This window comes from Apteryx mantelli, chromosome 1, assembly GCF_036417845.1.
Source record: "Apteryx mantelli isolate bAptMan1 chromosome 1, bAptMan1.hap1, whole genome shotgun sequence".
Taxonomy (NCBI): Eukaryota; Metazoa; Chordata; class Aves; order Apterygiformes; family Apterygidae; genus Apteryx; species Apteryx mantelli.
In genome coordinates this window covers 140,773,729-140,790,748 of record NC_089978.1, presented here as the reverse complement: position 1 = coordinate 140,790,748, position 17,020 = coordinate 140,773,729, and the positions used below count along the sequence as shown (strand labels likewise).

The following is a 17,020-nucleotide window of genomic DNA, read 5'->3' as shown; positions in this document are numbered from 1 at the left end:
CAGGAAGAAAAACAAACAAAAATACATGCTAGTCTTTTCAGTCCCTTTCCTCTGAGGCACAGCACTTTGCTCAAACTATGAACATTTAAGGAATACAGCTTAAGTAAATAAATGTGTGCTGGCAGATGAATGAACATGGACAACAGAAGCTGAAGCTGCTGAGGACTAACAGTATTATTAAAAGAATATTTTAGTTATACAACACTTTCTTCTCTTCTCTATCACTGTTTGACTGATGCCACAATATGAAGATGCACTCAGCAAAACCTGCAATTAAATGGTCAGCAAGGGCCGCTGCATAGCTCTAGCAGACAAGGGTGCTGAGAATGAACTGTGAATGCAGCACTCAAGGGGCACGTTGTTAAAATGGCAACTTTTTCTAAATCATGCTTTTCCACCCCTTTCCCAGAGCCCTGTTAAAGCACTGGAAACACCAAGCAACAGCAAGAACAAAAAGAAACCCTGTCATTGCTGAAAAGCACTCTGACCTCAACACAAAGCTACAGAAAGAAAGACAGAACATAAGTAAGAACAGGAGGGGGAACAAAAACCTCTGTCAGTATAAGAATGAATCTCTTCCTCCCACAGGAACAGGCTCATGGTGATCACTTGTATGAAACAGCAACTTGAAGTCTTCCTAAATCCCTGTGGGAGCCAGGAGCTCCTACCCCTTACAGACATCTCTCAGCTCCATGCTAAACACTTTGGACTGACTGCTCTAGCATGAGCATCATAGGTTGCTTTGACAATACAGCCTAGAAAATCTGTAAAGTCAGGACAAGCCAGTAGAACTACCATTGCTGATCGTACTCAGTACAACAGACACAGCATACTCCCTTTGGGAGCAAGAATATTTTTAAAATATTTTCTAAAGAAATCATCATGTCACAAGACCACCCATAGTCACCCACAGTCACACACACACACACTCACTCGCTCTCACCAGGCTGAAACCACACATCAGGCTCAATGCCATGCAAGAGCCTTATTTTATACAGAGATAGTGTTCAGTTTTATCAGAGACAGATGGAAGTCAAAGTCAAAGCATTAAACAGGAGAGCACAACACCTCTGACTAGAGCCAGCACCTTCAGATACCTTTGTTAACTTGGCAAGGCTTTGCATGCCTCTAGGTAGGGAATTCAATTCCTAGAATATGATGAAACAGTCTTTCCTTGACCTAAAGATCTAGAGGATCTACATTTTCACTGCAAACTTCATTAAAAAAAGAATTTTACAAACACAGCAATATCTGAGCTCAGCAGTGAAATTCAGTCTGTTTCCATGTTGAAATACAACAACTAACAGTAACACACATTTTAATAAAGCTAGAAAAAAAAATAACACTCAAAAGCCCCTGGTTAGCCTAAGCATAAAATATTTATGCTGTTCCTATCACAACTGATTTGCACATTGCTTAAGAAGGTGATGTAAACAAGCAAAGAGAGAAAAAATTCCTTCCTTCAGGCTCTATGTGAGATACAGTAAGTTTGAAGGTGGGGTAGATCTAAGTGAGCTTTCTGGCCAGCTCTGAGGTAACTCAGAAAGGTAAAATTAACTCAATTACAACTTTTGGATATAGTGTTACATTGTGGTAAATGAGAAGAAACCTCTTTTGATGTTCACAACACAGGTATCTAAAAGTTTTCCTTTACTTTATTGCATCCTCATGCTTTTGTCATGTAATCATCCTTGTTTTCAGGCATCTAGCTTCACTGAATAGTTTTACTTTTTCACAGAAATTCTCATCAGTTCAGTTCCCTTTAGCAATTTTTCTTACAAACAATATTAACCTAAATATAAATGAAAATAAATTACCTCCTGGTTCTTCTATGTAGAAAGACACATCCTTTTTGTCTTCTTGTTAATCAACATGATCGTAAGTGATCTGTGGAATAGACAGGGCGGTCTCTCTGGGGTTTATTACAGGTGCAGAACCATTACCACAGCCTGGTTTCCCTTTTCTTTTGTATTTTCTAGTCTGTGGTAATAGAAATGGGATGATATCAGAAGATATTATTAAAAAAAAATAAAAGCACACATGCGAACTTCGCTGTACAGCAAATTCATCTAAAGGTTTAAGAATGTGATTAAAATTCCAATAGTGTTAATGTTTTCAAAGTGGCTGATTCCAGATCATCACCTTAAATGTGGTAAAAGAGACTGATTCTCAGGGGAAGATGCCTAGAGCGCTCTGAAAACCAGGTCTCAATTATCATTTCTCGGACTGTGTCCAAAACTCCAGGCACCCAAAATATTAATCAAATATACAATAGCTTGGCTTTAGCTGTCTTCTAAAGTGCTGATAAAAACCATAGACTTTAAAATATGAGCAAGGCACCGTGCAGTCTTCTCAGCCCTCTTATGCAGAGGTGAAGTCTGCTGGATTAGGCATGCCAGGAGAAGAGGAACCTTTCCCACTACAGCCACAATAGAAGTTCTCTCAGTTTTGGAAGCCTAAGAGATAACTTAAACGCACTATAACTGGTGCACGAGAATGACAACCAAAGTTTGAATTTGACTGGTTCTGAGCAAGGCTGGTCTTCAGCTGTCTTCATGACTAGGAGTGACCAGCAGAGCAGCCACTCACATATTGACTACATGGCATGTGCAGTCTACCTTCTGGATGCTGCTCCACATAACCAGCCATTGCCACCTTTAGCTATATAAACATTATTTCCCATAACATGGCATTTAGTTCCACATTCGCCATGGGTAGCCACCCAACGGGCTCTAGCCCCATCAGTTCCCTTGCTCACAGGGAAGAGGCATCCTTTTCAACTTGCCTGGGGCTCTAGCTGCCTTCGACAAGAAGCTGAGAGCTAGGGTTACCATGCTCAATTCTGCAAAGTATTCTGGTCTCTGATGGGACAGCTAGGCAGTTAAGAGATAAGTATCATAAGAGAGAATAAGTATTTGCACGTACAGGCACAAATGGCTGCTGGCTCAGTACCATCACAAATGGGACAAAGCCACTTGGTCTGAGTAAATCAATCCTACTTCACTCTGGTCTACATTTAAGTCTTCTGGAATTAGTTCTATTCAGCTCCATGAGCAATTAAACAAAAGCATGTCAGAACTGAAACAGGGCAAGAAAAGCTTTAGATGGGCATCCATCACTGAGACAGTGGATGCACGGTCATGCATCCAAACACTTGTAAAGGCAAGGATCCTGGGCTTTTGTAACAGGAAGAGGAAATAGGAATTCTTTGGAGAGTGAAATGCCACCCTGTGCACAAAATCAGTACACATTTAAGCCTTTAAAATTAGGGGCTGGGTAGAGTAAGGAATGACTAGGCTCCTTTAAGTTCTTTTGACAAAAGAGGACCAGCCATTAGTGATTAAAGAACCATTAATATCAGATTGGATTAGGGCAACACAGGGAAAGTTCAGGTTTAATCATATGTTAGTCTCACAACTAAAAAAACAGGGAAAGAGCAAAGGGCATTAAGAACTGTTTTTTTCCAGCTCTTCCCCCAGTTGCTACAGGCTGTTCAGCCTCCCCTTAGCTTTATCTCTTTACTCCTGCAAAAGTTGCAAAGCAGCCCAAGACAGAGCTAGTTTCTCAGTGCACATTTACATGCTGCTCAGCACTGAGTAGCTAACACTACTGTAACACCAACACAGCCACACCATCTTGCAGATGCAGCTATTGGTGCATGCTGTGGAGAAATGCTTTGCAATTCTCCACTGGGAGACAGGTATCAGTGGCATTTCACTGCCTAATACCAGCCTCTAATATCACTTTAGATGGCCTAGGTATCTGAACTAGAGGTATCTGCACCTACTGCTGTGCAGACCTGTTTCTTTCTGAAATGGGAGCTGAAGGCTAGGCAGGCTTGGCAGTGGTTACCTGTATTTAGGTAGTCCACCCGGGGAGCTTTACTTCAGCTGCAGTTCCATGGAGAGCTCCATAGTACCACAGAGGTGAACTTGAGCAAGGCAGAGGTAGATGTTGTCAGCCAAGTTCCAAGTGCGGACAAAAATTTTAAACAATTTTTCTCCCTTCTCCCTGCAAGAATTACTCTGCAAATGAATGCAAAACAGGAAAAATGGCAAAACAGGAAAAATGTCAGTGACTGACGCTATTTTTGAGAAAGTGGAGAAGTCTTCACAGGGGACAAAGTAATGGAGAATCAACACCTATCAGACCAGGGACTAAGGGAGGCAGGGGACAAATTTAAAAGTAGAAGACATTTGTCCCTCAGGAATATTTTAATAACAACTAAATTCACCTTTCTGCAACATGAGGAAAGCAATCAAGTGTCCCATTACGAGCCCCTTTCAGCTCTCCAAATTCATTGGACCCTTCATAAGGTGGGTTATCCCAACCAAATCAAAAGCAAAAGAGCAAAAACAGAATATGGAGCTTTGCCAACTTCACATAACCTGTTTTCTCAGACTAGGGCTAGATGGCGCTGGTGGCTTTTGGGGATTTTGAGCAGGTGGTGTAACATAGATCTTCCATATTGCTGTAGAACTGCCTGATTTCTCCGCTGTGTAACACCGCCACAGGGTCTGTAATAAAACCCAAACAACATTTGCAGTGAATGAATGGGCACCATGTTCTGCAGGACAGATAAGGCATAATTTGTCAAAAACAAGCTGATACCAAATTACCCAATATACATATGCACACTGCAAAGGGCTTGGACTGCAATCACTGTGCTATACTGCACAACAGCATACCTAGTAAGATGTACTTTTCCCTCATACACAGCTTTGCTAAGAGTAATCTACACTAGGAAAAACACAGTCAGCACACAGTGATTTTAAGTATACTTTTTGCAGTGTTGTTCCTAGGACCTGGGGCCTAACCACTGTTTGCGGTGATAAAAGCAGCCCCCATAAAAGCAAATCCCTGCAAGTGTTATAGAATATTTCTGCTTCCCCTTTTCTATAGCATATCACATTTTAGTATTTGTGTGACAAGTTAGCACTCTTTATATGATATAAAATGTAATATTGGGGCATTTTCCTAAACTGAGGTGTGTGCGTATATGGGTAGATACGCACATTCTTCACCTCTGGATTTGGCAGATGCACAGGGACTAAGGCAATATAAAAAGGAAGTTGGCAATTAAAGGTAAAGGAAAGATTATGACCAGTTTTTTTTCTTGCTATATAGTTAAACTCTCTGCATCCAACTAGTATCATTATGCCTATGAATGTCAGGTTAGTAACACCTCCTACACTTACTCCTAAGAAAGGGTCAGGCAATTATCCTATTTTCTCTAGTAGCTAAAGCGTATCAGAAAGAATAGGTGGTTAAAAGCAAGTTTTAGATTTATAATAAAACCTGATAACTGTGATTCTCAAATAGTAATGTAACCACTCAATCACATTCCTTCTCTGTTACTCTGTCTTACTGTTAGGGGCCTTACCTGACTTAGGGAAGCTGCAGCTGGGATTTCTCTGTTGAAATGCTTCTGGCGTTGCTTCTGTTGTACTTTTAGGGCAAAACCAGAACCCAGAATACCCTAAAAATAAACAAAATTACTGGTCAGACTCCAACAAGACTGTGTGGCTAAACCAGATATTTGACACATGAAATAAAAGGCCGTAAGAGGCTTGTCTAGAAAAAAAACACAATAGACTTAAAGTAAATCAGTCACATAGTTTCTGAATTTTCAGGTGTCCAGAATGACAGAAAACTATTTAACCAGCAAATGAAGTTGTGATTGAGCAAGTTGATCTTGGTATCATATAACTTCAATAAACAGCATGTGTTTATTGCTACAGTCCACAGGTGTCGTTTGTCATAGAGGCAGTCACATTGCAAAGGCAACCCTGCACAATGGGGAAGAAAGCAAAAGCCAACATCATACAAGTTAACTACAGCTGTTCCTTGCACTTGTTTTTTCTTCCTCATCACAAAGCAACACAACCAAAAGTAGACCTCAGTTCAATTTTCCAGACAAATTAAGCAGTAAAGACATGCTATATAATTTCAGCATTTCTATGAAAACTGTTAGGAACTACAGGAATACCTTACACATTCCAATTGTTTTGGTGATGTTATCTTAATGTCTCCTCCTTCAGTTTTTTGGGGGATCCAAAAAGCCCAGAAAATGTTTTAGTGCCATACAGGAAAGTAGATGCAGTTTCTTAGATTCCTGCTCTGTAGCAAAGTTTCTTACCTTACAGTACCCCAACTTCTTGGTTGGGTAAGGATTAAAGGGCAGGCTAGCATGGGTGACACTGTTGCAGGTGTTTACTACAGGCCACCTGATCAGGAAAAGGAAGTGGCGGAGGCCTTCTACAGACAGCTGGAAGTAGCCTCATGATCCCAGGCCCTGGTTCTCATGGGGGACTTCAACCAGCCTGATATCTGCTGGAGAGACAACACAGCTAGGCACAAAGAGTCCCGGAGGTTCCTGCAGAGCATTGGTGACAACTTTCTGACACAGGTGGTGGTGGAGCCAAGGAGGAGAGGTGTGCTGCTGGACCTTGTACTAACAAAGAAGGACTGGTGGAAGACGTGAAGGTCGGGGCAGCCTTGGCTGCAGTGACCATGAGATGGTGGAGTTCAGGATGCTGCAAGGAGGAGGCAGGGCACTAAGTAGGATTGCAACCCTTGACTTCAGGAGAGAACACTTTGGCCTCTTCAGGGACCTACTTGGAGGAATCCAATGGGTTAAGGCCCTAGAAGGAAGGGGGGGGTCCAAGAGAGCTGGTTAATATTCAAGCATCATTTCCTCCAAGCTCAAGATCAGAGCATCCCTATGAGTAGGAAGTCAAGCAAAGGGGGCAAGAGACCTGTGTGGACGAGCAAGGAGCTCCTGGCAAAACTCAACCAGAAGAAGGAAGTAGACAGAAAGTAGAAAGGGGGACAGGCCACTTGGGAGGAATATAGGAGTTGTTAGAGTATGCAAGGATGCGACGAGGAAGGCTAAGGCCCATTTGGAATTAAATCTGGCAAGGGATGTCAAGGACAAGAAGGGCTTCAAATATATCAGTAGCAAGAGGAAGACTAGGGAAAATGTGGGCCCGCTGCTGAATGGGGTGGGTGCCCTGGTGACAAAGATGCAGAGAAGGCAGAATTACTGAATGCCTTCTTTGCTTCAGTCTTTCCTGCTCAGGCCAGCCCTCAGGAACACCAGACCCTGGAGGCAAGAGAGAAAGTCTGGAGAAAGGAAGACTTCCCCTTGGTGGAGGAGGATGGGGTTAGAGATCATTTAGGCAAACCTGACACCCACAAATCCATGGGCCCCGATGGGATTCACCCACGAGTGCTGAGGGAGCTGGCGGATGTTATTGCTAAGCCACTCTCCATCATCTTTGAAAGGTCATGGAGGACAGGAGAGGTGCCTGAGGACTGGAAGAAAGCCAGTGTCGCCCCAGTCTTCAAAAAGGGCAAGAAGGAGGACCCAGGGAACTACAGGCCAGTCAGCCTCACCTGCATCCCTGGAAAGGTGATGGAGCAGCTCATCCTGGGGGCCATCTCTAAGCCTGTGGAGGACAAGAAGGTGATCAGGAGTGGTCAGCATGGCTTCACCAAGGAGAAATGATGCTTAACCAGTCTGATAGCCTTCTGTGCCGGAAGGACTGCCTGGGTAGATGAGGGGAAAGCAGTGGATGTTGTCTACCTTGACTTCAGCAAGGCTTTCGACACTGTCTCCATAACATCCTCATAGACAAGCTCAGGAAGTGTGGGCTAGATGAGTGGACAGTGAGGTGGCTTGAGAACTGGCTGGCTGGCAGAGTTCAGAGGGTTGTGCTCCACTGATGTGGAGAGTCTAGTTAGAGGCCTGTAGCTAGCGTCGCCGTGCCAGGGGTCAGTCCTGGGTCCAGTCTTGTACAACAACTTCATCAATGACCTGGGTGAAGGGACAGAGTGCCTCCTCGGCAAGTTTGCTGATGAGACAAAACTGGGAGGAGTGGCTGATACCCCAGAGGGCTGTGCTGCCATTCAGAGAGACCTGGACAGGCTGGAGAGGTGGGCAGAGAGGAACCTCCTGAAGTTCAACAAAGGCAAGTGCAGGGTCCTGCACCTGGGGAGGAATAACCCCATGCACCAGTACAGGTTGGGGGTTGACCTGCTGGAAAGCAGCTCTGCGGAGAAGGAGCTGGGAGTGCTGGTGGACACCAAGTTGATCATGAGGCAGCAATGTGCCCTTGTGGCCAAGAAGGCCAATGGTCTCCTGGGGTGCATCAGGAAGAGTGTTGCCAGCAGGTCGAGGGAGGTGATTCTCCCCCCCTACTCAGCCCTGGTGAGGCCACATCTGGAGTACTGCGTCCAGTTCTGGGCTCCCCAGTACAAGAGGGATGTGGCACTACTGGAACAAGTCCAGTGAAGGGCTACAAAGATGATGAGGGGACTGGAACATCTCTCTTATGAGGAAAGGCTGAGAGAGCTGGGCCTGTTTAGGCTGGAGAAGAGAAGGCTGAGAGGAGATCTTATTAACGTGTACAAGTATCTGAAGGGAGGGTGTCAAGAAGATGGGACCAGACTCTTTTCAGTGGTGCCCAGTGACAGGACACAAGGCAACGGGCACAAACTGAAACACAGACAATTCCATCTGAACATGAGGAAACACTTCTTGACTGTGAGGGTGACAGAGCACCGGAACAGGTTGCCCAGAGAGATTGTGGAATCTCCTTCTCTGGAGATATTCAAAACATGCCTGGACACAATCCTCTGCAATGTGCTCTAGGTGACCCTGCTTGAGCAGGGTGGTTGGACTAGATGATCTCCTGAGGTCCCTTCCAACCTCAACCACTCTGTTATTCTGTGATTCTTTTCATCAAATCAAAAATAGGAAGTTTCAGCTTTGTGGCTGATGGGGGGGGGGGAGGGAACCAAACCCCCCCCCCCCAAATTCCCTCCACCTCAGTTCTTCAAATGGTGAAGACAGTCTTACCTTCTTCCTAAAACACTTCATTTGTGTGTGCATGTACAGTTACACACTATAAATATGAGTATGTGTGCATGTATAAACTTATAGTCCAAAGTAACAGCCAAACTCATATTCCTATAAAGGCACCAATTTAAAATTACTTAATTGTGCAGTCCAGTTTGGACAGACAGCTAAAAAAATTCATTCACATTCTACTTACTGCTGGCAGAGCAAAGAAAGATATTGCAAACACTGAAAAACAGGAAGCTATGGTCTTCCCAATCCAAGTCTGTGGCACTTTGTCTCCATAACCAATTGTTGTGACTGTTACCTAGGCCAGAAATAAACATCTGATTCACTGCAATGCAGTACAATTTGTCTGTAAGCAGTTAAAAATCATCAGGAGATACAGGTGGAGCTGTGAATTTGTGCATAAGGAAACTGCCAGAGTATACTGAGAAAGCACTTCTGTAGATTTATCATGCTTATGTTCTTCAGGAGACACTCACCGAACACTGTTGGAGATGCAGTAGCAGGCTGGACCTGGGATGACTGTTCTCAGTTCACATCTTGCCCTCTTGCATCCTCCCAAATTGGAAGGGATGGGCCCTATGGGCATGAAATCATGGGCCTGCAGTATTTCTTTGTTTTTAGTAGCAGTCCCACAGTGTCATGAAGAAAAACTCAAGTGCTGACCACATACAACTGACCTGCAGACATCTCCCGAAGTCTGCTGTCAGTCAGAAATGATAGCTGTAGCAGGGTGAGCTACTAGTCATCAGCCTGGGCCAAAATTCACTGGTTGGGGGAAGGAAAATGAACATGACTGGCACCATCCCAGCACAGTCCTTAAACTCAGATAAGAAGCATGCAACTGCTCCAGGATGCTTTCCCTCTCAATGCAAATACACCAGCAAACAGCGGCTAAATACTGCTGAGCCCCATGCTCTTCGTCTTGTACCTCTCCCCCCCACCCCCAAAGTACAGTTCTTTGCTACTGCCACTCAAAAGGGTGTGTAAGCCATGAGATGCACCATATTACTGCACCCTATAATGGGATCTGCTCATTGTCATGAAATAGTATGGCAAAGAGGATTTGCACCCCTGAGAAGTGGAAAGCTTCTGGTGAGCAAACTCCATTACCAGTGTGAAACACTCAGGAGAGCTTTAAGTAGAAAGAACATACTTGCATTTGAGTACCAGCTCCAAACCCAGTCCCACTCCCTTCATTTTGCCTTGAAGGGTAGCAAAAATAAAGCCAGCATAGACTTAAAAGAATATGCAAGTCTACACCGCATACAAAAGAGGATGTGGAAATACTACCTTCTACAGGAAAAGTTGCTGGCAAATACTTGGATATTATGGAAAAATAGGCTTCTCTGGAAAAAAATAACAGTAGAAGCACAGAAAGAATGTTTCCATTAACACATTTTCCCCTCAGAGTGCTTCTATCCAGAACTGGAAGGAAGATTTGAAGGGAAAAAAGTGACTTTACTATCAAGTTGAGATATTTCAAGTTCAAAAAAAAAAATTAGGCTTGTGTGTTCATTCATCACAAGTTTCTCACTCAGTGAAGTCAGCTTGTAGTATCTATATCCCCAACAAATATTGTCATTCTACACTGTTAGCTCCTCTTGGGAGGAACTCTGTCTTCCCAGGTGTCTGTCCAGACTCAGTGCCAGCAAGCAACTCTGCCACTATGCACTACCAGCAGCGTGGATGGGTTTGCCAGACGCCAAAATTAAACCAAACCCCCAAAATTCAACCTTTAAATGCAGTATGGGCTAGTGGGGAGTGGAGGATGTTAAAACTGTTTCTTTAATGGCACTTCAGCTCCTCAGTGCACCCAGATGACCCCTTCAAGTCAATTTTTCCTTCCTTTTCTTTTTTTCCTTATGAAAGGTTTTTTTTTTGTTTTGTTTTGGTTTTTTTGAGTTCTCAGCACTCAGAACTTAAAAACAAGCTGCAGTAATGCTGAGCTGCCTTAGTGTTACTATGGAAGACATGAAAGCCGTAACCACAGAAAAGATGATTTTCCATCTCTACAGCAGGCATTTGGCTGGCAGATTCCTGCAGGTGTGTGAACAAGTCTCAAAGTTTCTCCCTTGCTACCTTAAGAGGGTTTCTCTTTGGTAATCTAATTAGTGCATTGAACTATGTGGAAAGGATTATAGATAATTTAATTAAGAAAGCCAGAGAATTGCAAACAGATTCTTTTTCTACATGTTTTTCCAGAAGTTATTAGTTATCTGCTCAAAGAACATTTAATAGACAGACTTCGGAAAATGACAGCTCCTTCTTAACCCAGATTTACTCTGGCATAGCCCAGCTGGTACGCACATGTTTTCAGAGCTTGTGTTAGAACATACATATATATTTAACTTCAAAAAAGGAAGAACTCTAATTTAGTTGAAGACAGAGCTTCTCACATACTTTAAGATAAGCAGGTGTCTTGAAGTTTGACTAGTCAGAACTGTACATCTCAAATATTTTAAAAATAAAGGGGTTCAGCAATTGCTCCCAAGCATTCCTAACACTAATTTACCATTTAACTCAGGTTCAGTGATACAGAATTATCCCTTTTACAGCATTGTCCCTTTTGCAGCAAAGACAACAAGCATTACCAACAGCAAGGGATGAGAGCATGGAAGGTCAACAGAAGCCTCCTACATGCCCCACTTTTTTCCCCCTCAAGGAAAACATTCAGAAATGACAGAAAGACAGATGTGACACAGGCTGCAATTCTGGCAGCCTGACAGTTCTGCTGGAAATGCTTGTGCACGTATTCTAACATGATACAACTTCTAAAAGCAGGTTCAGGTAAAATCCCACAAGCCTTTGGTATTTCTGTGTAGTTTAAGCTGCATGCCTGCCAAATGGAGGTGAAACAACCTTGCATTTAACTGAAGTGGGTGAACACAGTTAGCATTTGATTCCAATTCTTATTTTTTTTATTTTCCCTTTTCTTCATTTTTAAGCCTTTCAGGTCATTTGTATCAAGTTCAGCAAGCCTGCACTTTCTGCTCAAGGCAAAGCATTACCCACAACACACTCTGCGTTTGTCAGACACGTAAGACTTTCAAATATTTGCCACCATGGATTTTTCCTCCTATGGTTCAGTTTTGAAAGGCAAAAGTGAAATCAAGTTTCATTCCCTGGTAACTCCACATCTGTGTTTCTCTGTTACAGAAGATTTGAAAAGAAAAAGAAACCAATTCACTTTGTCCTTTGTCACTGTTCCCAGCTGTGAACTGCACCTGCACCGTGACTCACTCATGCTGAGGAGGCCTATACTTTGGAAAGCTTAAACAACAATTTAAACACTGTTCTTCATGTGCCTCACACAGCCAGGGAAAGACAAAGCTGATTTTATCTTGCTGTTCCACAAAACAAGTCAAGTTTTGGAAAACAACAACAAAACCCAGCGAGCACTTTGCGAGGCATTCACATACAGTTTGAAATACAGATTCCAAGTCATCTGTCTCAACAAGGTAAAGTAATGAGCATTTTAAACTTGGTGGTGTTCATAACTGAACTCAAATTCCATAAGTCTAAAATATTAACCAAATATGCCTGTATAAACACATCCCAACTACTTTGTCCTTAATTTTATACTTTACTCAAATCAAGACCAAAGCTTCTAGCATTTAAAAAAAATTTTTTTTAAACCAACCTCTAAACATTTAATCCAATAATGCAATTTGTACTTTTTTTTGGATAACCAAGCTTACATTAGCTTCACATGGAAGTTTCACTGCATGCAGGAATAACCCAGGATGCCTAGGTGTACTTGGACAGAACTGCATGTTAAGAAACACAACTAGTTCCCAAACTGATTAGTAAAAATCCTTTATTTTCCATTGTACCATGCTCCCCCCTTAGTTTGGCAAGCAGTTCTTCTTTCCTCCTGTTCAGGTCTGAATTTAGACATTTCTGGCAATTACAGGTCTAGTAGTTATTTTATGAAACACCAAATACACATTGCACAGAGCAAGAACACAAATAGCCATCCTTTACTGATTACATATTAAATTAAGATTTCCTCATGAATAAGTTATATGCAGTCCATTTCTTTCATTGGTGTCATTCCAATTCACACAGTGCTACAAATCTCTCGGACGTCACTAAGTCTAGAAGGGTCTGGGCTATTTCTGGTAGATTTAGCTAAACTAGCACAAGCTTTTGTGCAAGTCCTGCTGCTGTTGAAGTTCCCATAAGTAGTCCCACTTCTAATTAGATATCTTTTGCAGACTACTTAAGCTACAACATCAGCAAAAACAGTAGCCATGTTCCACTGTTTTGAACACTGGCATTTAAGCTGAACTGCTAGCAGGATAAGTGAGCATGTCTGCTAGTTTGTTTTCTTAAAGCAGACATGAAGCCTCTTTCCGGATATTAATTAGACCCACATTGTTTTACTTCTTGTTTTTAAAGTTTACTACAATCTGAGCTTGTGGGACATTTATTCCTTACCTCCATTAGTTAGAGGTTCTCACATCCATAACCATGAGGGTCTATGTTCTATTTAAAATTGTCATATACTTATTGAGGAGTTTAACAAGTGTTTTTTTTTGTTTTTTTAAAACAGGTTAGTTCATGATTTTTTTTCTCCAGCGGGTCAGATAATTAGGTCTATCTGGCCATTTAGGCTTTTTTTTTTTACTGGATTCTTCTTGGTTTGTACTTTGTTTTGCATAAGACACAGGTGAGAATCTACAAATGCAACGAATACCTGACAATCTAATGATAAGAATTTAATATGTTTTTATACTGAAACATTTTAAAAGTGGTATCCCTAGGGTATATGTAATATAATCTATATTTATGTAGATTTCAGTAGAGGCTTACACATCTTCCAATTTAAGGATTAGAAACATACATCCATTAGGAGGTGGGGTTTTTTGGTCTGTCTACCCAGACTTACTAATTTATTTGGATGGAGGTAAATAATTGGTTTATTGCCTGATAAGTGTATTGTCATTTTGCATCTCTATCATCTAAGAACAAATAGTTTATTTTGTTTCAGATCACTCTTGAAATGCATCTTTTTTTCCCCTCTCTCTGGAAGTCAGTGGCTCTGTTCAAGTCTCTTCATTTTTCTGTCACTAACAGCAACGTGATGAACCTCCTCGGGTTTGTTATGAGACAGCCAACTCGAAATATGAGGTTCCCTAGTGGGAAAGAGGGATCACAAGAGCAGAGATTGCTCATGCAACAGCTAATAAGGAGGGAAAACATGAGACACAGCAAGAAACTTGATGAGGACAGCCATGTGAAGGGAGTGCAGAAGCAATCTGGTTTCTCATTCTGTTCCTCATAGCTATCTATTCCCTTCTCAACTGATTCTGGGCATGCACACCAGTGTAATAATTACTTCAACTCTCTCATACTCCCAATTCCCTTGTCAAGATCCCCTCCCACCCCACCCCCCAACCTGCACTGACTGACTAGTGCTTGATATCCAAAGTAGCTGATGAATCTGGGAAGCTTTGTCAGCTGCTTTTGATGGAGCTACTCAGCATTAGAGTAAATCATGGAAACATCATTAAAAAAAATCCCAAGGAACTTGTAACCTGCATCAAGGTCTGCATTATACTGAGAGGGAGCTTTACACACAGATCCAAAAATAAAATGGTAGAATCATTAACCCAGCTTCCAGAAACAGATCATACTTTTAAAGTTATGCAACTTTTGCAGAAAATCAAGTAGCATTTAAAAGAAGTGGTAAAGGATTTGGAGAGTACTTTTACTCTTTTCAAGCTGTAGGTTTCAAGGACTTTCTGTATGTATAAAAATTCACTGAAAGCTTTGCTAAGGACTCGCTCTTTTATTTCCACAAAAGAGTTTAATACCAAAGTATCTTAACTGTATTTTTTTTCCTTCTTCCTTTTAAAAAAATTGCCAAATTTCTCTAAAGGAATACCTTTTTCAAAGAACACCACCCCCCTCCCCCCAAAAAAGGAGCCAGGTTCTTGAAGAAAAATCACAACTTGAATAGACAATCTTATGCACCAAGCTTGAGTACACATTTTTCTGGTGAAGACTTACCACACCCCAAAGTGCATCAGCATAGCTAGAGAAACCTGTCCTTCCATCCTCATCAGCTGCATCCTTCTCAGCAAGATAAACAAAATAGGATGAAAAGATTAATCCCAAGAATCCAATGTACAGTGTAGTTATGAGTTCCTATTAAAAGAGAACAGGTACATCAGGTTTAAATCATAATTCTATTGGAACCCATTTTAAATATTTTTTTGCGTCACAATAGCAATATTAATAAATTACATTTCAAGTATGAAATTTGTTTCCAGTAAAATGGGAAAGTCAGTGACTTCTTTTCTATTTATATTATACTAAAAATTTCAATGAGAAGCAGTCATTTTCAGAAAAATCATTCAGACAGCTAAATGTTAGGTGGGACATCTCTCCTGTTCAGCTTCCCTTAAATGGAACTATTTCCTTTCAATAACCCCCTCAAAGTACCAAATATTAGTACATTTTAAAATTAGTAAAATGCAGTTTTAGAACATGCACTTTATGAAGAGTGTGCTCAAATAAAGGTTTAAAAATCAACAACAGAACAAAACAGATGTCTGGATCCATTCCTAAGAAATAAACATGTGTTTGTCTTGTGGCTGCGACCATATCAAAGCAATGAACTTGTATAGCTGATATTCAAATTGCTTAAAACCAAATACTGATGCAATACCAGTATCATCTTAAGAAACTACATAATATTTTAGACAAATGTAACCCCTTCTTCAGCCATGAAAAACAAAGACCAATTTCTTGTAGAGTGTACAGTTTGATTGCTAGACCAGCCTATTAGAAAGCACTTCTGTTAAGGCATAATACACTGCTTGTGAATGACAATTTCTTTCTTGAGATTTGGATAAGAACAGTGTATCAAAACCGATGTGAATGTGCAACTTAAACAGGGACATTCAAGTCTTCTGGAAAAAAAATGTTCTTCAGCATTTAAACAAGCCTTAGTGTAGCATTATAGTGACAAAATGTGTAAAGCTTATAAAAGCAGCACTACATCATAAGAATCAGATCTATCCTTCAGGGATATCCAATATCTAATTTTGAGGGAAGTTAAGTTTATTTTAATTACTTGAAGTTTACAGATCTTCAACTGTTTACACACTATTCCAGCCTTTCCCTTGCTCATATTTAGCCATATTTGAGATGAAACACTGTAGTACATCTTCATCAGCATCTTCCTCAAACTGAGTTATTTTTCTTTCCTTGGATCCAAAACACTGGACTTAAGATTCCCATAAATTTTAAAATTCCCATAAAATAAATTTAAAAAAATCAAGACCTAAGAAGGATTCCCTCTATTTATAGTATGCCAGGTTTTCACAGAGCTTCTGTGAAAATTTCACCCAAGTTTCTTAAACTGTGCATCAGGAAAGGTTCAAGTTTTATAATAAAAACTCCCTTCAGGGAGTTTTGTAACACCCCTCTTCCCCCCATGTAACAGCTTTCTGCGAAAACATAGCTCTGGTAACTAGCATCTGCTTGCAGCAGCAGGAACCTATATAGCACCAATAAGAATCTAGACTCAGCAAGTTTTTAACCGATAAAAACTTTGCACAAAGCAAAGTAGGTGTCTTTTCTCTAATCACTTAGTAATGACCTAAAAAATTTAGATAGCATTTAGTTATTGTCTTTCCATCCATGCCTTACCTTTTCTGTAGGTCTGTTTGCTAAACAAGGCAGCTGAAAGATTAAATCAAACCTGAATTTTCAGTAGCTCAGATTTCTACTCTGATCACCATTCTTTCATCATCTTGTTCTCTAATGATAATGGCACACTGTGTACTTGTAGGTATGATCTCATTACTCTGAGCATTTAAGTTTTATATTTACATTTACAGTTGCTAGTGTTTTGCCTTTCCCTAGTTTTCCACAACTTTTTGATCTGCCTACACAATATTCCTCAATGCAAGAGGAAATTTTTTTAATACCTGTAAGCTCAGGGACCCACAGAGAATTACAAAAGAAGAGACTAGTTCTTGTTCCCTACTTGAAAAAGCAACACTCTGCTTAACTCTAGGAGATGATGCAACTTCTTACCATAACAATAGAAATCTTTGAAATGTAAGCAATATGCCAAGGGTAGCTCAGATACTAATAGAAGTCACATGTAGTTGAGGAATGGCCATCACTGTT

General features: G+C 41.2%; 1 pseudogene; it reads right to left on the bottom strand.

The window, feature by feature from the left end:
• Positions 1 to 17,020, bottom strand: part of LOC106488321 (potassium voltage-gated channel subfamily KQT member 1-like) — a 542,964-nt pseudogene that overhangs the window by 459,846 nt on the left and 66,098 nt on the right.